We start from the raw sequence: 27,935 nt of genomic DNA, 5'->3' as shown, positions 1-27,935 counted from the left end.
TAGATCTGAAAATGACAATGTGCCAATTGGTAAAATGATAATACTTCATCATCTTTTGAGGGTAGTCCCAGAAATATGCATCAGCGATATCAGGATGCTATGGCAATTGTACAAAGTATGGCAAGCCTGATTTATTCATAACCATGACATGCAACCCAAAATGGACAGATATTACAAACAATTTACAATGCTGGCAAAAAGTTGAAAACAGACCTGACTTGGTAGCCAGGGTTTTTAATATTAAGCTGAATGCTCTTTTAAATGATATATGTAAATTTTATTTACTTGGCAAAGTTACAGCTAAAACTCATGTCATTGAATTTCAGAAATGCGGACTGCCTCACGTTCACATATTATTGATATTAGATAGTGAATCCAAATTATGAATGGAATATGACATTGGCCATATAGTTAAGGCAGAAATTCCGGATGAAGACCAGTGTCCTCAACTTTTCCAAATTGTAAAATCAAATATGGTACATGGCCCATGTGAAATACAAAATCCAAATAATCCATGTATGGAAAATGGGAAATGTTCAAAGGGATATCTGAAAGAATTTCAAAATGTGACCATTGGAAATATTGATGGATATCCCAAATACAAACAAAGATCTGGTAGCACCATGTCTATTGGAAATAAAGTTGTTGATAACACTTGGATTGTCCCTTATAACCCGTGTTTGTGCCTTAAATATAACTGTCATATAAATGTTGAAGTCTGCGCATCGATTAAGAGTGTCAAATATTTATTTAAATACATCTATAAAGGGCAGGATTGTGCAAATATTCAAATTTCTGAAAAAAATGTTATTAATCATGATGAAGTACAGGACTTCATTGACTCCAGGTATGTGAGCACTCCTGAGGCTGTTTGGAGACTTTTTGCAATGTGAATGCATGACCAATCTCATGCAATCACAAGATTAGCTATTCATTTGCCAAATGAACAAAATTTGTATTTTCATACCAATGATTTTGCTGAAGTTATAAATAGGGTTAAAAAGCATAACGCGACTTTGATGGCTTGATTTTTATTGAATAGAGAAGATTCCGACACACGTAATTATTATTATTGGGAGATTCCACAACATTATGTGTTTAATAATTCTTTGTGGAGAAAACGCCAAAAGGACGGGAATAAAGTATTAGGTAGACTGTTCACTGTGAGCTTTAGAGAATCAGAATATTACCTTAGACTTTTGCTTCTGCATGTAAAAGGTGTGATAACTTTTGCTGATCTGCAAACTGTAGGAGGTGTAATTTATGATACATTTCATGAAGCTGCTAAACATAAAGGATTATTAATCAACGACATTATCTGGAAAGATATGATTGACCATGCCATCAACCTTAATATGCCCAAACAACTACGGCAACTTTTTGCATATATATGCGTGTTTGGATGTCCTTCTGACGCAGACAAATTATGGGATGAGAATAAATCTCATTTTATTGAAAATTTTTGTTGTAAATTACACTGAAGAGAAGGTGCCTGTGTGAACTGTGAAATGTATGCCCTTAATGAAATTCAAGAAGTATTCACATTGCATGGAATGAAATGTTCACATTTCAAACTTCCTGTCTATCCTTTATTGACGAATACAACTACATGTGATAAATCGTATGAGCAACAACAGGCAGGGGTTTTGATAAATTCTCTGAATGATGAATAGTTGGCAGCCTTTCAGACTATAACTTCCATCATCAAAGATCAAACTGTATACCCCAAATGCTTTCTCTTGGATGGTCCAGGCGGTAGTGGAAAAACATATCTTTATAAAGTTTTAATACATTATATTAGAGGTCATGGTGGTACTGTTTTACCCACAGTGTCTACAGGAATTGCTGCAAATTTACTTCTCGGTGGAAGAACCTTTCATTCCCAATATAAATTACCAATTCCATTAAATGAAACTTCAATATCTAGACTTGATATAAAGAGTGAAGTTGCTAAGACCATTGAAAAGGCCCAACTTCTCATTATTGATGAATGCACCATGGCATCCAGTCATGCTCTAAATGCCATAGAAATAATACTAAGAGAAATTATGAATTTGAATGATGCATTTTGGTGGAAAAGTTCTCCTTCTTGGAGGGGATTTTTGACAATGTCTCAGTGTTGTGCCACATGCTATGCAATCAGCCATAGTACAAACGAGTTTAAAGTACTGTGATGTTTGGGGATGTTTCAGAAAGTTATCTCTTAAAACAAATATGAGATCAGATTATTCTGCTTATAGTGAATGGTTAATAAAATTTGGAGATGGTAAACTTGATAGCAGTTTTTATTTAGGAATGGATATTATTGAACTCCCCCATGAAATGATTTCTAACGGATCTATTATTGAAGCTATTTTTGGAAATAGTATATCTATAGATAATATTAAAATATATCTAAACGTGCAATTCTTTGTGCTAAAAATGAGCATGTTCATAAATTAAATGAAGAAATTTTGGATATACTTGAGGGAGATTTTCACACCTATTTGAGTGATGATTCCAACAATTCAACAGATGATGTTGAAAAGGAAAATTTTCCCATCAAATTTCTTAATAGTATTACTCCTTCAGAAATGCTGTGTCATAAATTAAAATTGAAAGTAGGTGCAGTCATCATGCTACTGAGAAATCTTAATAGTAAATGGGGTATTTGTAATGGTACTAGATTTATTATCAAGATTGCAACCTAACATAATCGAAGCTGAAGTATTAACAGGATCTGCAGAAGGAGAGGTTGTTCTGATTCCAAGAATTGATTTGTCGCCATCTGATACTGGTCTCCCATTTAAATTAATTCGAAGACAGTTCCCCATGATGCCAACATTTGCAATGACAATTAATAAATCACAAGGACAAACTCTAGACAAAGTAGGAATATTCCTACCTGAACCCATTTTTGGACATGGTCAGTTATATGTTGCTTTCTCTCAAGTTTGAAGAGCATGCGACGTGAAAGTTAAAACTGTAAATACTTCACTACAAGTGAAATTAGTCAAGCACTCTGAAAGTGTTTTTTACTCTTAATGTGGTATACAGGGAGATATTAGAACAAGTTTAATCAATTTATTAGTCATTGTTTGTATCAATGTTGTTTTTATATCATGTTTTTGTTTTTATATCATGTGTTTGTTGTTGTTATATCATGTTGTTATTGTTTATTTATTAATAAATTTATATATTACTTTCATATACATTTTTCTAATTTTCTTTAATCTCTGACACTTCTATTATAGAGAAAGGGCAAATAGTGATATTAAAATATTTCTTCTAATTAATTCCCTTTCCATGTGCATGAATTCGCGCACTGGGCCACTAGAAAAATATAAAAGAGGAACTGGAATAACACTGTCAAGAAGATACAAGCAATTACAAGGGTGATTCAGTAGCATCCCCAAAAGTGATAAAGATGAATACTTTTAAACAAATGAATGTTTCCAATTGTCATTTTGAAATTAAAGAGTAAGTCCTAGCCCAAGCACGTCAAACTCCTGGCCCACGGTCTGCATGTGGCCCACAAGAATATTTTTGCGGCTCAGCCAATATAATGGTATGTAAGATAAATTTTAATAAATATTTTGTAACTTAATTTTACAATATCCTGTTATACATCATTATTAATAACAAACTACAACATTCACTAATGACTGATTGCACCATTTCTAGCAGCGAATATTTTAGCAGTTGATTGCTACTTCATTAGTCTTAGACTGACTTGTTTGGTGTGGGCAACAGGAAATATTTCACTTTCAGAGAACAAGAAAAATAGGTTTATTTTCATTATGCTTATTAATTTGGGCAGTTATTCAATGTCTGGTAAGTTAATGTTCAAGAAAAAATATTAATTTTTATTAAAATGTTCTATTATTTTATGTTAACAATTATTCATTTATTTCAGTCCTTTGTATTCAACATGTCTCTATTGAAATAAACCTACATTTCTATGAAAATTGAAGCTTTTGTTTTTTTGCAGTCCACATAAACTTAAACCTTGTTTATTTGGCCCGTGTTAACCTTTGAGTTTGACATATTTGCCCTAGCCGGTTTGGCTCAGTGAATAGAGTATCGGCCTGCAGACCCAAGGGTCCCGGGTTCAATTCTGGTCAAAGGCATGCACCTTGGTTGCAGGCTTCTCCTCAGCCCGGCCCCTGGTGGGGGCTCGTGCAGGAGGCAACCAATTGATGTATTTCTCTCACATCAATGTTTCTCTCTGTCTTTCCAGATTGATCTCAAACATTTATTTTCCGCTAGCAAATTGCTAAGTAAAAATAAAATGATTGCCCTAACTGGTTTGGCTCAGTGGATAGAGTGTTGGCCTGCGGACTGAAGGGTCCCAGGTCCAGTCAAGGGCATGTACCTTGGTTGCGGGCACATCCCCAGTAGGGGGTGTGCAGGAGGCAGCTGATCTATGTTTCTCTCTCATTGTTGTTTCTAACTCTCTATCCCTCTCCCTTCCTCTCTGTAAAAAAAAAAACAAAAAAACAGTAAAATATATTTTTTAAAAATAAAAATAAATAAATAAATAAAATGATTGTTCATAATGAAACTCTTACTTTAAGGAATCGTGACCTTTTTATACTAAAAAAAGATAGTACTGCTGGTGATTTTTCAAAAGATATTATTGGCTATTAATTTCATTAAAGTTATTATTTAAAAACTCACTATGAGATGATAAATAATAGACATTTGGCAAGCTCACCAATGGGTATTTTTCACTGTCAAATTTAAGTAGAATAGTCACAAATACCTTCCTAGAGATGTCAGAGCCTGTTGGCCATTAACTTAAATATTCAAATCTAGTCCTCTCCCATGGGGTTGCTCATAGCCAAAATCCCCCCTCTGATCTCTGTTTTGCAACAAGAACTCTTGAGTGTTTTCATCAACTTAGAGTTGTCTCCTGCCCAGATCTTACCTTTGAGATCTACCGAAAAAGATCAGTGAGCTTGATCAGTATCACAATATCAGTCAAAGGAGGGAAGGAGATTTAGGTCTTCTTTCTTTGGTATCCTTAACTCCACATAGCCTTTAATTTAGACTCACTCCATCACATCAATAAGAGAAACAGATAGTGGCAATCCTCTTTCTCCACGTCAAATCCATGAATGGCCAACATCATCCTAATGTGAATTAGGACTGGCCTAACTATTCAATAGCCTGTCTCTCACTAAAAATAACTCTCAAGCTTAATCACTTTAGTCTATCTCAATTATTCTTTCTGTGACTTTCTTTTGCCAGGAATACCATCCCTTCTCTCTCCTACTTACTGGTCTGTCTTGAATCAAATCAATTCCCACCACTTCCATGGCTTTCCTGAAAATATCAATTACAAGGATATTCCTCCTTTTAAGTTCTATAACATTTACAGCATCCATCACTAATACAGCATGGTTGCATGCTTATCTTCTCTTGGTAACTAAGGGTTTTGTATTAACTAATTCTGTGTTCCAACTACATTGTGCATGTCTGCTTCCAAATCCTCCATAGTGTCTAGCCAATGCTAAGCTAATCAACACTTATCCATTATCACAGAGTATCTAGAAATATCTTTTTAAAATCATAAATCACAGTATTCTATTCTCCTGCTTCGAAACCCTTCAATCACCTCTTATCACAAGTAGAATAAAATCACATCTTCTTACTATGACCTGTGTGATCAAAGTGGAAAACCATATTAAGCATCAACCTTAATTGGTTTAAATCCCATGATTAGCATTCCTCTGCCCACTTTCCCTCTAATCTGGATTTAGTATATCTACAATGTACCATTCAAATGCAGTCACAATAGGAAGGGTGTGATAAAAAAAGTATTATTTCCTTAATTCCTTCATTTAAAATATTTATTAAACCCACCAACTGTATGCTAGGTTCTGTTCTAGAAAATGGGGTATAGTGATAAACAAGAAAATGTCAGTGACTTTGTGGTTCATTTTATTAGGGTGACAAACTGTCCTGGTTTAAATGGGAAAAAGAGGATTCCTTGGATATGAAATTTTTAGTACTAAAATTTAGAAAATCTCAGTGCTAAAAACTGAGGTGAGCTGATCAACATAATTCCAAGGAAAGAAACAGGCAATAAATATCAATAATCTGTTTCATCAATAAAACAATGCTAATTGAATAAGGAAGAAAAAAGCCTTTACATACTTCTTAAAAGCTCAGTTAAATGAACCTGAATCCTGCCTTGTGATTTTCAGATGGAAATGATCACATGTATTGCTGCATAAAAAATTATTCCAAAAGTTAGTGAGTTTAGAAAACAATAAGCATTTATTTTCTCACAGTTTCTGAGGATCAGGAGTCATCTAGGAGTGGTTTACATTCATGGTTCTGGTTCAGAATTATCATGAGATCGCTGTTGAGATGGCAGCTAGCACTGCAGTTATCAGATATCTTGACTGGTGCTTTGGGCTTTGGGATCTTCTACTAAGCTCACTTGCTCACTATATGGTTATTGGCTGGCCTCAGTTCTTCACCAGTTATTGGCCAGAGGCCTCGATTACCCATTAAATGGGCCTCTTCATAGGTTGCCTGAGTGTCCTTAGGTGGCTTCTTCCAAAGCCAATGATCATAGAGAACTCCAAGTATGGAATGCCTCAGTAATCTAACATAGGCAGCAACATAACATGTATTATCACTTCTGCCATGTTTTATTTACGACAGAGATCAAATCTGATCAACTGGGAGATGGGGTTCATTAAGGGCCAATTTGGAGGCTGGCTAACATACCATACTTCTATTCCTGATCCTCTTTGCTTCTTACCATAAACCAGTAGTTTTAAAATTTAGTAGGCTAAAGAATTGTTTCTTCAAAATATAGAAATTCAGGGCCCATTCCTAAAGATTTTAATTTAGTAAGTTAGGATGCAGCATTTTCATGAATGCTGATATAAGACATGTGAAGACCATAAATTGAAAAAAGGTACGCAGAGCATGCACTAGATTAGGGGCTTAATCACAAGGAACAACAGCCTGTAATTATTGGAATCGAGAGTCTAGGTCAGTGGTCAGCAAATTCATTAGTCAACAGAGCGGCAAACCGCGGCTCGCGAGCCGCATGTGGCTTGCGAGCCGCAGTTTGCCAACCACTGCACTAGAACATTTTCATCTAGTCCTTGAGTTTAAACTACATCTCATATGATGATGATGTCCAGATATATTTTTTTCTAGTCTAGGTTCAGCATCGCCTCACAAAGATGTTTCCCAGGTGGCTCAAATCCATTCCTTCGACTCCCTGCCCACACCATTCCATAGTCACAACTCTCCCTGAATTCCTGAAATTAATATTAGAAATACAATTTTTTTTTCAGTAAGAAGTGAGAACTTCTTTATTTTGCTAAAACTCCTCATATCAACATGTCAAACAGTGTGCCAATTACATTTTTTTTATTTTTTATTGGTCTTCACCTTTTCCCTTACTAATGCCTTAGTTCATGTACTTGTTTATTCCTGGATTGTTGCCAATAACCTTTTACCCAGAGTACCTGCTGCCAATCCTATCCTTTTCCAATCCATTCTCTGTACTACTGTCAGAATTTTTTTTCCCCTGGAATGCTAATTTGATCATCTTATTTCTTGCTCAAAACCTGTCAGTGTTCCTCATTACCTTCTGGGGAAAATACTGTACAAACTATATGCTATGATATAGAAGGCTCTTTCTTTTTACCAAGCCTTTCTCAGCATCTTCACTTTCTCCCATCCCTCCAATAGCCATAATAGAACTATGTGAAATTACAGAATTCATTGCAATATCTCGTCTCCCCAATCTTTTAAAATCTGTAAATTCCTATTTATCTTGGAACTCTGCTTAGATGTCTTCTGTTCCAGAAATCTTTTACTATGGTCTTTTACACACAAAAAATGCCTTGCTCTTTATCTCTATCTTCGAATTTGTAGCTTCTTTATTGCTTATTAATTAAATAGTAGATGCTTGCTCCATAAAATCTTGATGTTTGATTGGCTCATGAGCATAGCATATGAATTATTATCAAGGAATATTAAAAGAAATTTACCTTAGGCTAAGGATACATCTTCTTTGATTTTGTCCTGAAATTCACAGAACAATGAAACAGCAGGAATGAAAAGACCTCAAGCTTAGATAATATCTAGTTTTGATCCTATCCTCATTTTGTACATAAGGAATATCAAATTTGGAACAATTTGTCTGGTTTGAAACCCATAGAAAGTTAGTGAGAAGATGGTATTAGAATATGTCCACATAAACAACATATGTCTATGAAGTATGAGGCATAATAACAACAACAACAATGTACCCATAGAACAGCTTTCACTTAACTTGGGATTAAGATCATCTGAGCATATCTGGTAATGATTGATGAGCAAGCTTGAGAGAACATGATTTACACAAAGACATGAGAGGTGGGTTTTTTTTTGTTGTTGTTGTTTGTTTTGTGTGTGTGTGTGTGTGTGTGTGTGTGTGTGTGTGAAAGGAAATAGAAATGGAGGTGATGTAACATTTTTTGGTCCCTTGATCTTGTCAAATGAGTTAGCATTTGAGCTTTGTAGAGCAATGGGCTTTAGGCAGCAGCTCAAGTAGCTGTTTTCTAGGGAGGCTCTGAGAAATATGTGGTAATCAGTAATATTATTTCAGGGCCTGGATGACAAAGCATAACACATATCAGGAGGAAGGACATTTTCCAATTTCTGAAAGAAGCATGACAGAGTTTTGACTCATTCAAGATTCTAAAGGTCAGTGTATCACCTTAGCAACCCACACTTTTGCAGCTGGGAAATAATTAGGAAATAGCTCCTTATCATTCATATTATGGATTTGGGAAAATGAAACTGTGAATTTGAGCTGCAATAACAAATTACCATAGACAGGGTGACTTAAAAAATAAATATTTATGTCTCACAGTTCTGGAGGCTGGGAAGTCCAAGATTAAGGTGGCAACAGATTAGATATCTGGTAAGAACTGCCTTCTTGTTTACAGATAGCCATCTTCTCATTGTATCCTCTCAGGGAGGAACGAAGAGAGAAGGAGAGAGAGAGAGAGAGAGAGAGAGAGAGAGAGAGAGAGAGAGAGCGAGCGAAAGAGAGAGAGAGAGAGCTCTCCCATGTCTCTTCTTATATGGCACTAATCCCATCATGGGAGCTCTACCCTAATGACCTAATAACATTCCAAAGGTCTTATTTCCATATGTTATCACAATGTAGATTAGGGTTTTAACACATAAATCCTGGGGGTCACACAAACATTCAGTTCATAGCAGACAAAGTGACCAGGTACTATCCTCAAGGTTTGTTTTTTTTTTGTTTTTTAAACATTTTAAATTGATATTTTAGAGAGAGATGAATGGAGAGGGAGAGAGAGAGAGATAGAAATATAGATCAGGGGCCTCCTGCATGCCCCTCACTGGGGATTGAGCCCACAACTCAGGCTTGTGTCCTGACTGGGAATTGAACCGCTGACCTCTTGGTGCATGGGTCAATGCTCAACCAGAGAGCTACACCAGCCAGGTTATTCTCAAGTTTTTTATTGGATGAGTTTTTAAAAAATGTGGTAATGTAATTAAAAATATGGCTTGTGAACATGTGTAAGACACCTCAGTTTGGATACATTTCTAAGAGATTTGAAGGTCCTGCATTAGTAATTGAGGTCATAAGCTTATAACACAGATCATAGTTATCAATTCAACAATATTACTGGATGGTAAGGCCTGGAGAAATTTGAGTTGTAGACCATCTCTGTGTAATCTGTTAGAATATAATAGCTTTGGTGTCTTTAACAACAGTGAACTTTATTTTGACTCAGAAAAACCTGTATACAGATTTGGGTTAATCAAAGATGTACTTGTTATCATTTCCTAATAAGTCAAAGATATGTTATTTTAATTAACCATCTGCTGTGTGCTCAGTGCTCAAGACTCAGCAAATGTTCACAGATATCATACTTCCATTTTTAGCTAAAAAGCCTAAATGTATATAGTATATCCCTATCTCTATGTTCCTCGAGTACACATTCCTAGCACCATGACATTTAATAATTTATGAGGCCATTTTGCATGTTTTTTATTATATCACCAGAGGCCCTGTGCATGGATTCGTGCACAGTGAAAAGTAATTAGAAGGTGGCCTGCGGGGTGGGACTGGGCAAGACAGGCTGGCCACACCCTGAAGCCAACCTTGCACAGTCCCTCCCCAGCCGGCCATACCTGGGGTGGTGCCAGGGCTCAAAGGACATCTGCGGAATGAGCAGGGTCCCTGGGGCAGGTGGGGTCCCCCCGGCCTGGCCTGCAGGGATCAGGCCAAAACATGCAGTCCAACATCCCCCGAGGGGTCCCAGAGTGTGAAAGGGCACTCTGCAAAGTTGCTGTTGTTCAGCAGCTCCTGCATTGAGCATCTGCCCCCTGGTGGTCAGTGCACGTCCTATCTACCAGCTGGTCAGCCAATCGACCGGTCGGCCAGTCGCTTAGCCTTTTATGTATGTAGATATTATTATTTGTTTAATCTTGGCTTTACAATCCAACCTAAATCTACTATAAGGGCAATTAACTATCCTATACCATATTCAATTCTATGCTTCTTTGAGAACTACACAGTAGTTGATAATTCTTTATACATTCTGTGTATTATCTGTCCCATTCTCCAATTCTGTTGTACCTGTGATCAATCTATATTTTGCCTCCCACCAACCTGGATGTATAATTCACATCATTACAATCACTGAAAAGAATCCAGTGCCATCTCAAACCCTATTCTTAATTTGATAGTACAGAGTCGTTTCTATAGGCAAGGTAGTAAATTTGAACAAAGGCCATCAATAGTTTATAAGGTGGAGTTACAAATTTTATTTATATATTAGAGGCCCAGTGCACAGATTTGTGCATGGGTAAGGTCCCTCAGCCTGGCCTGCCCCCGTCTCGCAATCCTAGGTTGCTGCGGGGATCGGGCCGAAACTGGCAGTCTGACATCCCCCAAGGGAAGTAGTAGTGCACGAAGCAGCAGGCAGCCAGGGAGGAGCCTGAGCCCGCGCTGGGTGCTGCTCCCGCTCATCCCAGCCCTGCTGCACATGCTGCCATAGCTGCTCAGTAGTGCTGCTGCAGAGGCAGAAGAGGCTCACGTTGCCGCAGCTGCGCTTGCCAGCCATGTGCACTTGCCAGCCGTGAGCCCGGCATCTGGTGCCCGTTGGTCAACTGAGTGGTGCTTCGCTGTGGGAGCGCATTGACCACCAGAGGGCAGCTCCTGCATTGAGCATCTGTCCCCTGGTGGTCAGTGCACATCATAGTGATTGGTTGACCAGTCGTTCGGTCACTTAAGCTTTTATATATATAGATATGGTACAATTGTTCTTTATTAAGAGTTTACAATTTATTCAGCCATGAATCTAATGTTTTTTTTAAATATAGAATGATCCTAATGCAGCACTCAATGAATTCTAGCATGTGGCCATGGATTTCATTTTGGAGGCCAGTAAGCATGAAGAAAATGCATTATCATTGCAGTATACTGGCAATCATAACTAGAGTGCCATTCCATTTCTCACTGTATCTTAAAGGTGCCATATAAGAATTTGGGGTGGGATCAGTCTTTTTTTCTTGGGAACTTTTGGAACCCCTGGCCAATACTCACTAAATGCTAGTGTGGTACTTTAGTAAATGAACAATGGAAAACACTACCAGACACTTCAGACTCCCCCAGAGGTGTATGATACTATTCTCCTGTGAGAATTACTGCTAAGTTAATAATTTTTGCTAGTTAACACAGTTTATCTATATTCAGTTACTCTGTTGAGGAATTGTGTTGGTGGGAGCTACTAAAAATCATAGAAAAATACACAGTTTTGAACAATGTACATTTAGTCTGTCAACTCCCAAGCAGCATAGTAAAGCCTTGTATATATAATCAAAAATTTAGGATTTTCCTACTATCATTATGCCTTTGGTGCAGCTGATGGAATCGTTAGGGAGTTAAGTAATTCCCCAAAGATCCCAAAATGGTGTTTTGCAGTATCTCTTTAACAATTTTGATTTTCACACTTTACATTTGAATATCACATGTAGAGTAATTTAAATGGAATTTGAAGTACAACAATGGCTCTGCTAATGTTCACTCTCACACCAGGTTTTCTTGGCTTAAGCAAGCTCTAATGCTATCCCATTTAATTAGCAGTAAACCTGGAACAGCTCAATAAAGTATCTAAAGAGAAAGAGATGGGAATTTAAGCTCAAAAATCTATTTGAAATAGGCAAGATAGTATTCTCTCATGTTGCCATAGGTGCCAAGGTATCTACACTCTGTGGAATACACAAAGAAAAAAACACAATTTGCAGATCTGCAGGCATCATTTTAAAATGTTGTGACTATTTTTGTTGGTCATTATGAAGGAAAATAGCATTGCAAAATGTGGGGTTGGAACACTCACTCAGAGAACACACTTGAGTGTTATTCTTTGGTTACTTTCAAAGAAGATAATTTAAAATTTCCTTGGAAAATACACAAACTGAAATGAATCTGGGAATGGTGGTCTTTCTAACCTGCTAGGATGTTACATATCAGACCCATTTGATCTGAATAATGCTGAATGGGTAATCATAGTATTTACAATATGTGTCTTCTGACTTCAGTAGACTATGATAAATATTCTGTATCTCTCTAGATAATTTTAAACAAAAGTAAACAAACCATGCTTCAGGGGCTTGCAAAGGAATTAGCATGGGTGGCTAATGTCCAGAGGGGATGAATAGGTGTATATGTATATGAAGTGGGAGGGGTGCTGTCAAATGAAAACTATCTGAACCTCAGAAGGAAGGCAGTGGAGGGTGGGTCGGAAGAGATCAACCAATGAACTTGTATGCATATATGCATAACCCGTGGACACAGACAATGGGGTGGTGAGGGCCTGGGGAGGGGGAGAACGGGAGCTGTCTGGAAGAGGTTAATGGGGGGCAGGAGAGAGGACCTATGTAATATTTTTAAAAATAAAGATTAAAAGAAAACTATTACTGCCATCATGGAATTTTATTTCCCTGCCTCAATATGAGATATGCTATCTATGGGGGCAGCAAATATTTTCTGAAAAAATAAAAATTAAATGAGGATATACTTTAAATAGAACAGATGGCTTTGTTTATATTCGCAAATAATTCAACTGTTGAAATACTTTTCTCCACATTGGGTTGGGGAGATTTTTTAGAATGTATTACTGTGTGAGAGAAGACAGTGTTCTGTGGATCTGAACAAACTCAAAGACAGCTGTCAAAGGTCCTAATAAAAAAGTCTTCTCCTCCATAAAGCAATGAGAACACTGGAAAAATATTCAAAATAAGCTTTTTAAAAACTCTGAAAATGAACTAGAGCCTCACAAGAGTCCAATGAGTATTTCTTGCAGATACATTGTTGAATCAGTAAAAACAGCACAGTCTGTGGTTTTTTAGCTTGCCCTATTGCTATCCACAGCTCCCTATATCTGTGAGAACCTTGAAAACTAACAGTGTCACAACTATGGAAGCCACAAAAACAAGCATTCTAGCAACCACTGTAAGGAAGAGAAACAAATTGGAGTTCCACAAAATCTATCTCCTGATAATTGTCACTATTTGACATGTCTGCTAGTTCCTTGCATAGCTCCATTTACGGGTGGTCTTTAATTTACCTGAGTGAGAGCTCCCTCTGTGCAAATAAGCTCATAAGTAGATAATTTATTGAAAAAGTAGTGGTAATTTTTTAACACTACTGTTACCCGAGACAGTGATACAAGTTGCATTTAACAAGAGGTTGACTAAAAAAATCTTAAAACAAAATGAAACTGGTGAATGAGATGTTTATAGTAGGCTTTGAAGCTCAATATATTGGAGGACTCTAGAAGATAACATGGGTGTGCAAGGCTGTAGGTATGACCACAATAAAACACACACACACACACACAAAAACAAAACAAAACAAAACAAAACAAAAAAAAAGCAAAAAAAAAAAAAAACCAGAAGGCCCTAAACTCTCACCTCCGATCTTAAAGCTCTGAATAAGCAGAAAGTAAGGTTAAGGTAAAATTTTAAACTGAAGGAGTATTGAAGGTATGTTAAGGAACATACAAAATCCTTTGACAAAGGCTGGATGATTAGTGATGCATGGCATTTAAAGAAATCTCTCTAGATATTAGCTAACCCTAAGCTAACCAACCAGATATTTTATTGGTTGCATATGACAAAGAAAACATACTTCACCAAATTAGTCCAATAAAGTCACTAAACAAATGAAAAATAACAACAAAAACAAAAACAACAGTTAATTGCAAGAACAATGACCACATTATATTACTTGAAATGTCAAGTATCCAACATATTTTAGTATGTCTATTGAGTAAGACATGTTCATGTACATTCTCAGCATTTATTTTTGATTTTAAGAATATAACTTAGTATCATTACTGAAGTTATGGTTTATAGCTTCCTTTTATATGTATTATATAATGAAATGTTTTTTATTCAATTCTAATAGGTATTTTTAATATAAAATCTGCAAATCTTTTTATTTAATTATCATAAAACTAGAGGCCCGGTGCACAAAATTTGTGCACTGGGGGGGGGGGGGTGTCCCTCAGCTCAGCCTGCACCTTCTCCAATCTGGGACCCCTCGAGGGATATCTGACTGCCCGTTTAGGCCTGTTCCTACTGGGATCAGGGCCTAAACGGGCAGTCAGATATCCCTCTCACAATCCAGGACTGCTGGCTTCCAACTGCTCGCCTGCCTGCCTTTCTGATTGCCCCTAACTGCTTCTGCCTGCCAGCCTGATCACCCCTTAACCACTCCTCTGCCAGACTGATTGATGCCTAACTGCTCCCCTGCCAGCCTGATTGCCCCTAACTTCCCTCCCCTGCAGGCCTGGAACCCCCAACTGCTCTCCCCTGCAGGCCTGGGTCCCCCCCAACTGCCTTTCCCTGCAGGCCTGGTCGCCCCCAACTTCCCTCCTCTGCCAGCCTGGTCCCTCCCAACTGCCCTCCCCTGCTGGCCATCTTGTGGTGGCAATCTTGTGTCCACATGGGGGCAGCCATCTTGTGTGTTGGAGTGATGGTCAATTTGCATATTACTCTTTTATTAGATAGGATAGAGGCCTGGTGCAGGGGTGGGGGCCAGCTTGTTTGCCCTGAAGGGTGTCCCAGATGAGGGTGGGGGTTCCCTTGGGGCATGGGGTGGCCTGGGCAAGGGGCCTGTGGTGGTTTGCAGGCCAGTCATGCCCCCCAGCAAACCAAGTGGAGGCCCTGGTATCTGGGATTTATTTATCTTCTATAATTGAAACTTTGTAGCCTTCAGCAGAGGCCAAGGCCGGCCAGGGCAGGTGGAAAGCTTGGCCTCATCCATCCCTGGGGAAAACCAAGCCTCGTGCTCGCTCTGTGGCTGCCGCCATTTTTGTTGGGATTTATTTATCTTCTATAATTGAAACTTTTAGCCTTGAGTGGAGTCCAGGGCTGGCCAGGGTGTGCGGGAAACATGTCTTCCTCTATTGCTGGGGAAGCCCAAGCCTCCTGCTAGCTTCGTGGCCGCAGCCATCTTGGTTGGGTTAATTTGCATACTCACTCCTGATTGGCTGGTGGGCGTGGCTTGTGGGTGTAGCAGAGGTATAGTCAATTTGCATATTACTCTTATTAGATAGGATAAAAACTCCATGGTTTTGGGGAAAAATCAGGTATTCAAACAACATTAGAAAATATACAAAGAAACAGAAATGAATGTTTAATACAAAGAAAAAAAGTAGTCAACAGGAAATGTCCCTGTGGAAGTCAAGATGGTGGACATACTAGACAAAGACTAAATCAGCTATTATACAAATGTTCAAAGACCCAAAGAAACCATAAAAACAAAGTTGGAGGATTCACAATTCCCAATTTCAAAACTTCCTATAGAGCTATAGTAATCAGTGCACTGAGGTGCTGGCATAAGCACTAACATATATACCAATGGAATACAAGTAAGAGTTCAGATATAAGCCCATATATTTATAGTTAATTGAGTTTTGACACAGGTGCCAATGCAACTCACTGGAGAAAGAATAGTCTTTTCAACAAATGGTGATAAAACAACTAGATATCCGCATGTGACAAAATGAAGATCGACACCCAATTCCACCATATAAAAAATTAACTAATGAGCAATCATATATCTAAATGTAAGGCTTCAAACTGCAAAAGTCTTAGGAGAAAACTTAACTGAAAATCTACCTGGAATTTGGCAATGGATTTTTAGAAATGACACCAAGTGCACAAATAACAACAACAAAAAAAGAAAAAAATAGAGTTCTCAAGAATAAAAACATTTTGAGCTTCAAGCGATCCAATAAAGAGTTGAGATTAGACTCTGAATACCCACAGGGATCTTGAGAAAGAAGAACAAAGTCGGAGGAATCACCATATCTGATATCAAACTACACTATAAAAAGGTGATATATGTAATACTTTCAACAATAAAGATTAAAAAAACAACAAGAGCATGGTACTGTCATAAGAGCTGAGATTATTTGTGATTGTCAATATACTGACACATCTAATCCTTTTGTGGATGAAAGGGGCCACATGACGACCTGACAAGCTCAGGGTAGGCCTGCATGGCAGTCTTGCAAACTCAGAGACCTAAAGTAACCAAAGGATGGTCTGAAATTAAACTTTACCTAAACGCAGTTATGGTGGGCAGTTACATCCTAGGCCAGTATCTTCACTGAGAAGGTCAACCTTTACCTTAACTGAGCCTATCTGTCTTTTTGCATCTATGATAATATGATCTTTGAAATGTCTGGGTAACTTGTAACTTCCCTTTTTCTGGAGGCCCTGGGGCACAACCAAATGTGGTGGGTGCCAGGACAGATGCCAAAAATTCCTTCATTATCATGTTAATTGATGCCACAAATTCCTTCATTATCATGTTAATTCCTGCACCCACCTAAGTATGTGTCCATCATTTCACTTTTTACCCAATCCCAGGGGTTTTCCCAGCTTTGCTTTATCCCACCTCCTTAATCTATCACCAATGAATTTCATGTAACCCACCTATGTCCCTCCTTTGATTGCAATGTATAAATACAGATGTAACCCGCCATTCTCCCGAGCATTATCTCAATTCGTTGAGGTTCTGCTTCCTGGCATATGTCCACAGTTTGGCTCAAATAAACTCACAAAAATTCTTTACAGGTTTCAATGGTTTTTTTACATTAACACTTTTAAATTTGGTTTTCAGTGACCAGTTTATAAAAGCAAGTATTTGTTTTAACAAAGTAAAAAAAAATAAACTATAATAAAATAGCATATTTTTTTCTAATTCTTTAATTTTATTATTTTTTTAAGAAATAGAAACTTAGCAATTAGGGTAGACTTTTAGTCTCAATTGTCTCGGGATCAGATTTAAAGAGAAAAATATTTTATAGTAGTGAATGCAATAATTTTGATTATTTTCAAATCCTCAAACAAAATATATCATGTGCATAAATATATCTTTCAAATATGAATAAAATATTTATTTTGGTGAATTAGATGACTAGACCAATGGCCCAATACATTTCCAAGTTAAAATCCAGTTTTGAGAAAGTACTAGTTCTATGACAGTTTCTGGTTTTAAGTACACATGAATATTCATAATTTTCCAGATAAATCATACATGTGTTAATTTTTCACAGTATGATCAGACAGTATGAGAAAAAATGGTGAGTAATGAGCATTTTTTAACTTACTAGCAACATTCATATTCCCTATATTTATAATGTTTGGCTGAACAAGTAACCACAAAAACAGTATTTTTTTCTGTGTCCATGAGATTTTCTTTTTTTCTTTGCTAAATCCCTTCACCCTTCTTACCCATCCCCCAACACCCCTCCCCTTTGACAACTGTCAGTCTGTTCTTTGTATCCATGAGTCTCCCTCCACTTTGTTAGTTTATTTTGTTCATTAGATTCCAAATATAAATGAAATCATATAGTATTGTCTTTCTCTGACTGGCTTATTTCACTTAGCATAATACTCTCTAGGTCCATCCATGCTGTTGCAAAAGGTAAGATTTCCTTCTTTTTTATGGCTGAGTAGTATTCCATTGTGTAAATGCACCACAGATTTTTTTTGTTTTTGTTTTTTTTAAATAAATCTTTATTGTTCAGATTATTACAATTGTTCCTCTTTTTCCCCCCATAGCTCCCCTCCTCCTGGTTCCCATCGCCACCCTCTGTCCTCACCCCTCCCCGCCACTGTCCTCATCCATAGGTATACGATTTTGTCCAGACTCTTTCCGCAACCCCCACACCCCTTTCCCCCAAAGAATGGTCAGTCCACTCCCTTTTTATGACCCTGATTCTATTATATTCACTAGTTTATTCTGTTCATCAGATTTTTTTATTCACTTGAATTATAGATTCACTTGTTGATAGATATGTATTTGTTGTTCATAATTTTTATCTTTACCTTTTTCTTCTTCTTCCTCTTCTTAAAGAATACCTTTCAGCATTTCGTATAATACTGGTTTGGCAGTGATGAACTCCTTTAGCTTGTTCTTATCTGTGAAGCTCTTTATCTGACCTTCAATTCTGAATGATAGCTTTGCTGGATAGAGTAATCTTGGTTGTAGGTTCTTGCTATTCATCACTTTGAATATTTCTTGCCACTCCTGTCTGGCCTGCATAGTTTCTGTTGAGAAATCAGCTGACAATCGTATGGGTGCTCCCTTGTAGGTAACTGTTTTTCTCTTGCTGCTTTTAATATTCTCTCTTTGTCTTTTTCTCTTGGCATTTTAATTATGAAGTGTCTTGGTGTGGTCCTCTTTGGATTCCTTTAGTTTGGAGTTCTCTGCGCTTCCTGGACTTGTAAGTTTATTTCTTTCACCAGGTGGGGAAGATTTCTGTCATTATTTCTTCAAATAGGTTTTCAGTATCTTGCTCTCTCTCTTCTTCTGGCACCCCCATAATTCGGATGTTGGTACACTTGAAGTTGTCCCAGAGGCTCCTTAAACTATCTTCATATTTTTTTATTCTTTTTTCTTTTTGCTTTTCTGGTTGGGTGTTTGTGCTTCTTTGTATTTCAAATCTTTGACTTGATTCTTGCGATCCTCTAGTCTGCTGTATTATTTTTTATTTCAGTCAGTGTATGCTTAATTTTTGGTTGGTCCTTTTTCATATCCTTGAGGGTATCGCTAAATTTATTGGCCTTTTCTAGAAAATTCTTGAAAAACCTTATAACTGTGGTTTTGAACTCTATATCCAGTCGTTTGCTTTCCTCCATTTCTTTCATTTGTGATCTGTTTGTTTGTCTCAACATTTTGGCTGCTTCCCTGAGTTGATAGAGTGGCTTTGTGTGCTAGGTGTCCTATATGGCTCAGTGGCTCAGCCTCCCCAGTTACCTGAGGTGGACACTCTTGGTGCACCCCTTTGTGGGCTGTGTGCACAGTCTTGTAGTTAAACCTTGATTGTTGTTGGTATCACTGGGAGGAGTTGACCTCCAGGCCAATTGCCTGTGAGGATCAGCTGTGTCTACAATGGGAGAACTTCTCTGCTGGAGACACCCTTATGAGACAAGACTTGCTTCAGTGGGGCTTTGGTGCTCACTGAGTCTGCCCCCTGAGTGTGTCCCTTATGGATCTGAGGAGTTGTAATCTGGATGGTCCCACTCTGACCCCTGGGTACACTGGCTCTTGGATATCCAAAGAGGTGCAAATTTAGCCTCTGCTTGAGGCCACCCAGCAGGAGCTACAGACAGATCTGCAGATTCCTCTTCTTTGTTTGGGTTTTGGAGGTGCCCAGATGAGGCCCAGCTGTGAAGCAATGCAAGCTGCTGCAGGGCCTTGGGCCTTCATTTGGATGTTCTGGATCTCACTGACTCAGCTACAGTTTGTTAGGTAAGTTTAGAATTTAAAGGACCAGGCTATTCATATGCAAAAGCCTCTGCGCTCAGCATGGATGGGGTGGAGTCTCAGGGCAGAGCAAACAGCCATGGCTTCATGGGGCGGGATCTCAGGGCAGAGCAAACAGCAATGGCTTCCCGTCAGCCCTGCCCTAAGAGACCCCTGGGTCTCAGTGTCTCATGGTAATCGCTGCAAGCACCTCTGAGAGAAAGCCGCCCTCGAGTTTCGCCTGCTGCCAGACAGTCCAGTTTCTTCCCATATGAATCTGGGTCCCCAGAGTCTCTCCCAGAACTGGAGTTCAGAGCAGTCAGGAGCTTGTGTCCCCATCCAGCTTGAAAAATCCAGCTGTGTACTCAGTTTCCAGCCCTCTCTCCGTGCGCGCCTCTGTAACTCTGCCTTCCGCAGCTCCTGTGAGTCTCAGTGTGCTTTTCTCTTTCCTTCTAGTTGTAGAATTTTCACTTAGCCAGCTTTCTTGTGGTTCTGGATGATGTCTATTTTGTCTTTTAGTTGTAGTTTCGAAATTGTTGTGCGAGGCAGCAGTTTGGGTGTTTACCTATGCCACCATCTTGGTTTCTCTCCCCCACCACAGCTTTTCTATCCATTCATTTACTGATGGGTCACTTGGGCTGCTTCCAAATCTTGGCTATTGTAAAGAAGTGGGCAAAAGACCTAAATAGATACTTCTCCAAAGAGTACATACAGATGGTCAATAGACGTTAGTGCTCATCATCACTAGTCATCAGAAAAATGGACATTAAAACCATAATGAGATATTACTTCACACCTGTCCGAATAGCTACCATCAATAAATTAACCAACAAAAAGTTTTGGGGAGGATGTAGAGAAAAGGGAACTCTCATATACTATTGGTGGGAATGCAAATTGGTGCAGCCACTGTGGAAAGCAGTATGGTGCTACCTCAAAAAATTAACAATGGAACTGCCTTATAACCCTGCAATTCCACTTCTGGGAATATAGCCAAAGAAACCCAAAACACTAATTTGAAATAATATATGCACACCTAATTTCATTGCAGTGTCACCTTATAGTATTTTTTAAATAATGTGTGTTTTTTTCATATTATCCCAATATCTGCTAAGGAAGAATGTTTTCATTGCATAAATATAAACATTTCAGAGTCAACGTTAGTGGGAAAATGGAAGTACCTGTGTGCAGAAACTCCCCAAATAGTTAATATATACACTTGATAGACACACCTTATGCTTTCTGATGGTGTCCCCAGATTTCAAAGAGTATCCTGACTCATCAGAATTGTCAGAGTAGTTACCTGCAATAGAGGAAAAGGAATCATAAGACACGCATCTTACTGTTCCTGTATTGCTAGGCTTTTGGTCTACCACAAGGTTTTGAAGATAGTATCATACAAGTTACTAAATTGAGTTATATCAGCAGTCATTGAGTATCAATTATCAGTGACATTTTAGAAAGACATATCTATGATCAAGTTTTAAAGGCTATCTCTTAGAATTTTTGACCTGAGTCTCACATCTGAACATCTCAAAGAAATTCTATGAGAAAAGTCACAGAAAATGATAGATATTTTCATGTTATAAAACTATGAACTTCCTTTTTAATAGTCCTTTTAATAAAATGAAAACTATTACATCTTATTTAAAGTAGAGATGTTACCACAAAGTATGGATCCATTATGAAAATCACATACATGAAACCTCATACCCTCTCTGGGGTGGGAGATATTAAATTTAGATACGTGACTACCTACTGTGATAAGCTCCCTACCTCTCCAAATATTAACTCTCTTGTTCCTTCCTGTCTGATGTATTGTCTGAACTTCTTTCAATATTGGGAAAAACTTAATTGATTTAATAAGATTTTTGTATTTCCTTACACTATTGCTGTTCAATAGTCTGCTTCTTTATGGTTCTGATGACTGAACAACTAAGAACTTCTTGAAAAATATCATTTAATATTATTGTAACAAAACTAATTACACATGTGCATGCATGTGCATGGACAATGTAAACCTTTTGGTAAGGCAATTAATTCAGTTCCTCAACTGAAAATAAAAAGAAAACGAATGGTAACTAAGCATCACTTTCTTTTCTTCATAAATTTATTTTTATTCACTCTGTTTTCCTCTCTCAGCCTATTCATGGTTTTATAACAAAATTGAATTTATACATGTTTTTTCTGCAATTACTTTGTGAAAACCCACAATACAAAGGAAACTAACTTCTTTTGTTTTAAGAATAAAAGACCATCCTATTTTCAGAATGGTCTGAAGCAATTTTTCTCTCTAAATAAAGCCTCTGTTCTATGGTTTGTGTTCAGATGTGGGCTTCAGTCAAACTTTTGCTTCTTATGAATTGCTAATGGAAGTTATGGTAACATTTCTGTCTGGGCTCATTTAAAACATCTCCCTTATTTTTTTATTAAATTTGTTGGGGTGACATTGGTTAATGTGGCGCAGTGCATGGATTTGTGCACATTGAAAGGAAATTAATTAGAAGAAATATTTTAATATCACTATTCACCCATTTTTTTATAATAGAAGTGTCAACCAAATTCATGTTCGGCAATGACAGATCAAAACCCACGGGTGCGATTTGCGCCAGCGAGAACTTTATATGTATCGTACATGCACGAGTCAACTTAGCCTTTTATATATATAGAATAAACTTGCTTAATTAGACCTGCTTTCTGATTTAGCTAAACTTTTTCCAGCCCAGTGAAGCACCTCAACTTCTCTTCCAGGTAATTGTCAGCAACACAGTAGTTAATATCAACATGAAGCAGGTTATTATTGTAGATCATGCAAGGAGAACAAAGGGTAAAATATTTAACTGCAGTCGTGTTTGACTATATTCTGCGCAGTGAGAAAACTTGAAGTCATTTTCAAGGTCCACCATTTCTTACTTCTTTTCAGTCGGGTCAAGTTTCTAAGCTTTCTAAATCTTCGTTTTCCAACTAATGAAAAGAAAATAGGATTCCACCAAGTCTCCTATCTATCTACTCTAGAACTTTTTTGAGGATTAAATGAGATGAGGCATGGGAAAACGCTTCACAGACATTTGGATAAAGTGTAAATGTTTCCACCTGGCTATAAAGCAAATCATAATCCTGGGCTGAAGAAACTGCAAGGAGGCTAGTTGCTAGGGAGAGGAAGCCGGGCATTGCTACATGATGTCATTACCCAGATGGTCAGACACTTAGCATATTAGCCTTTTATATATATATACTAGTGGCCCGGTGCACAAAATTCGTGTGGGGTGGGCTGTCCCTCAGCCCAGCCTGCACTCTCTACAATCTGGGACCCCTCGAAGGATGTCCTACTGCCAGTTTACAGGGAATGAGCCTAAACCGGCAGTCGGACATCCCTCTTGCAATCCGGGACTGCTAGCTCCTAACCGCTCACCTGCCTGCCTGCCTGATTGCCCCTAAGCACTCTGCCTGCCAGCCTGCTCACCCCCAACTGCACCCCACCGCCAGCCTGAGCACCCCCAACTGCCCCCCGTGCCAGTGTGCTCGCCCCCAACTCCCCCCCCTGTTGGCCTGCTTGCCCTCACCTTCCCTCCCCACTGGCCTGCTTGCCCCCAACTGCCCCCCTGCTGGCCTGCTCACTCCAAACTGCCCCCCTGCTGTCCTAATTACCCCCAACGCCCCCCCCCTACTAGCCTGATCACCCACAACTGCCTTCCCATCCTGGCCTGATCACCCACAACTGCCCTCCCCTCTTGGCCTATAACCACCTCTACCTCAGCCCCGCCATCATGGCTTTGTCCAGAAGAACGTCCAGAAGGTCTCCTGGAAGGTCTCCCAGTCTAATTAGCATATTACCCTTTTATTAGTATAGATAGAGGCCTGGTGCATGGGTGGGGGCCAGCTGGTTTTCCCTGAAGGGTGTCCTGGATCAGGGTGGGGGTTCCCTTGGGGCATGGGGCAGCCCAGGCAAAGGGCCTGTGGTGGTTTTCAGGCTGGCCATGCCCCCTGGTGTGAGGTTCCCCCCTGGGGTGCCTGGCCAGCCTGGGTGAGGGGCTTATGGCTGTTTGCATGCTGGCCATGCCCCCAAGCAGGGACCCTCACCCCATGGTGGCATGGCCAGTTTGGGTGAGGGGCTGATGGCTGTTTGCAGGCTGGCCACGCCCCCCAGAGGGGATTCTTACTCTATGGGGGTGTGGCCAGCCCAGGTAAGGGGTTGAGGGCTGTTTTCAGGCTGCCCACACCCCTTTTAGGGTGGGGGTCCCCACTGAGGTGCCTGGCCAGCCTGGGTGAGGGGCTGATGGCTGTTTGTAGGCTGACCAAGCCCCCCAGTGGGGACCCTCACCCCATGGGGGCGTGGCCAGCCTGGGTGAGGGGCTGAGGGCTGTTTTCAGGCTTGCCACACCCCCTTTAGGGTGGGGTCCCGCTGGGGTGCCTGGTGAGCCTCGGTAAAGGGCTGAGGGCCGTTTTCAGCCCCCCAGTCACCCAGGCTCCCAGCCCTTCCTTTTTCTTTTTCTCCAGCCCCTCCTTGAGGGTGGCCAGGGCAGGTGGGAAGCTTGGGCAACCCAAACCTCCTGCTCACTCCAGTTCCGTGGCCACCACCATCTTTGTTGGGTTAATTTGCATACTTGCTCCTGATTGGCTGGTGGGCATAGCGGAGGTATGGTCAATTTGCATGTTTCTCTTTTATTAGTGTAGATAGATAGGTTTCTAGTGTACATTTCTATGACACATGATCTGTATATTGCATTGTGTGCCTATCACCTAAGTCGTTATCTTCCATCACCATATATTTGGCCCTCTTTACCCATTACTGCCCCCTTTCCCTCTGGTAACTACCACACTGCTGTCTGTGTCCACAAGTTTCAGTTTTATATCACACATATGAGTGAAATCATATGGTTCTTAACTTTTACTGACTTAATGCACTTAGCATAATGTTCTCAAGGTCCATCCAGGTTGTTGCAAATGACATGATTTCATCATTCCTAATGGCTGAGTAATATTCCATTGCACATATCTAACACATCTTCTTTATCCAATCATCTATCAAAGGACACTTTGGTTGTTTCCATGTCTTGGCCACCATGAATAATGCTACAATGAACATAGGGGTGTATATATCTTTGCGAATAAATGTTTTCAAAATTTGTGATAGATGCCCAAAAAAGGGGTCTCTGGGTCATATGGTAACTCTATTCTTATTTTTTGAGAAACCACTATACTATTTTCCATAGTGACTGTACCAGTTTACATTCCCCAAATCAGCAAATGATCATTCTTTTTTCTCCAGGACTTCTCCAACACTTATTACTTGTCTTGTTGATGATAGCCATTCTAACAGGTATAAGGTGGTATCTAATTGTAGTTTTGATTTGCATTTCCCTAATAGCTGGTGAAGTTGAGCATCTTTTCATATATCTGTTGGCCCACTTGTATGTCTTCTTGGGAGAAGTGTCTTCATATTATGTCCCTTAAAGTGAGGCTGGGTAAATCACTTAGCACATTATCTCTTTTGTACAAACAGACCTATTTTGACACAGTGGATAACTGTATATGTAAAATTACATGAATACAATTTAAAAAAAACTATATTTTCTACTCTTATACACTGAGTTGAGTTCATTGACATGTGATATTCTTCTCAGAGCAACATTACCCCATAAAAATAGGGACAGATCAACAGTTCCCTAGGAATGTATTTCCTGAAATGGAAAAAGCACTTTGGGGCAGAATTTACATGAGTGTTATTTGAATACAGTTTTGCCTGAGGAGATGAACCATAATAGGGAAGCTTGTATTTCACTTTCCTTGGAGAAAGTGAGTTCTTTTATTTAAGAGTAGGGAGATGTATACAGCACATATTAACAAAGAACTTTACTTTTAAAAGTATTTTTACTTGATTTTTATTGAGTGAAGAAGGGAGAAGGAGAGAAAGAAATATCCATGAGAGAGAAACATTAATCGGCTGCCTCCTGCATGCACCCTACTGGAGATTGAGACCACAACCTGTGCATGTGCTGTGACTGGGAATCAAATCTGTGACCTCTTGGTGCATGGGACAATGCTCAACCATTGAGCTACAGCGGCCAGGCCTGCTGCAACATTTTAAGTTTTGAAAAATGCATGTCTATATCCAGTGAGGTTTTAAAAAAAAATTTAAATATATCCCTTCTGCAATAAATTACGCTATTTAAGCAATTCAAGGCCCATCCATCTAATCTCATGCTTTTGAAATGTAAAGCTTTCAGTCCTATTTCTTTTAAAACCACATAGTACTTGCATTCAAATATATGTTGATTTAGTTCACATAATAAAAATTGTAATCATATCACAACTATTTTGCCTGATATACAGACCATGGTAAATGGTTTTGGACATGTATTCAGAATTCCATAAGCAGAGGAAAAATGGGAAATATAAAATGTTTCCTAACTCAAAATGGTTGCTATTTGTAAAAGATTTGTTTGTAAGCAATTATTTTATAAGATCTTTATATATATATATATATATATATATGTATATATATATATATATACACACACATATATATATATATACACTAAAATAAGCATAATATAAATATGTTGAACTTCCTATTAAGTTTAGTTATATAAAATTTTGTATAAAAAGATGTTACACTTGATTTATATAGAAAAAAAGGCAATGGCATTGTCAAGTTAGAAGACTGGATTCTGATCATAAAAATTCAGTTAGTGACTTCCTAAAACTGTATATTCCAATTGATTACAAGTATTTGAACTAAAAGTATATAATTCCCTTGATCTTGATAAGTTGTGGGTGCCTTAACAACACTGAAAGCTTTTTTTACACAGTAGTCAAATTGATCGACAGGTTTGTAAACCGAAGTTGTTTTTCTTGTAACCTTACATTATTTCTCTTTTAAGGTTATCTCAACCCCAGAGGCTCACTGACACTTGGGAAATAGTAGTTATAATTATTGAATCTTGAACAGTTTAGCTTTTTGGCCATTGCCACTTGATAAGACCACAAGGTAAATTTGGCCTTACACTGCAGTACAATATGCAGTTGGATATAAAGATTAGACTCTCCTAATCTCTGTGTGTACCCCTTCTGTCCTCAAGACTCCTTACAATGCAATTTCCACCAATAAGGAATTCTCCTTTATGAGTAGTCAGTTTCAAAAATTCTCTGGGAGAGGTAACAGATTAATCTGACACCATATTGACTATTTACCAGATCCCGTTCCTTCATGACACAGAAAATCCAGGCCATGCGGAAGTCACTGGACACCTGGGGCTGAGGCATTACACAGGGGCCGAATATCACTCAAAATGATGACAGAACAACTCTAAGAATTAACATTGCATTGCCTCTTTCACAGTTTGGCTAAGGGCTGACCCCTGAACAAAAATAACCTCTCTAATAAACAGCTGTGTCCATAGGGTATACCTCTGCAGGACAATTGTTTCTGCCTGGAACTGTACAAAACTAAATAGCTTATTTTTCCCCCTTTTGTTCCATTTAGGTTATAAATCTTAAATCAAAATTCCAAGACAAAGGTCCTTAGTAAAAATTTCCTCTGGCATTTTATAGAGAAAAAGATTAGCAGTAGCTATTATCCCTTTTTATAATCATGTAGCCACTTAAAATAAAATGAAGGAAGACTTCCTGCCTTGTTTATGTTGTAAAAACATAGGAAAGAATGGGATCACATACCTTAGCAAGCCAGCATGTGCTTGAAGGGCATTGCAAAGTTATGCATGCCCACTTCCCATCTGGCTTGGCATTCATACCATTCAAGTCCCTTTAGATCTCATTTAACAAATAGAAGAGAAGAATTTGGGAACCTTGCAGCCTCCAGGGTCATCCATTCCCTTCCTTATTCTAAGGTAGCTCTGTGATATCAGTGGATGATTTATTATGAGGAATAACAAAAAAAAACCACACTATTTATTGAATACTCATTATATACCTGGCACTTTACATTTATCTGAATTAACTACAGCAACAATTCTATTAGGTATGCTTACTATCTTCATTTTGAAGATTCAGAAATAGTCAAGGAAATGTTATTTAATTCCTCTAAGGCAGGGGTGGGCAAACTTTTTGACTCGAGGGCCACAATGGGTTCTTAAACTGGACCGGAGGGCCGGAACAAAAGCATGGA

Source organism: Plecotus auritus (assembly GCF_963455305.1).
Source record: "Plecotus auritus genome assembly, chromosome: X".
In the NCBI taxonomy this organism is placed as follows: Eukaryota; Metazoa; Chordata; class Mammalia; order Chiroptera; family Vespertilionidae; genus Plecotus; species Plecotus auritus.
Note: the sequence above shows the minus strand (reverse complement) of the source record.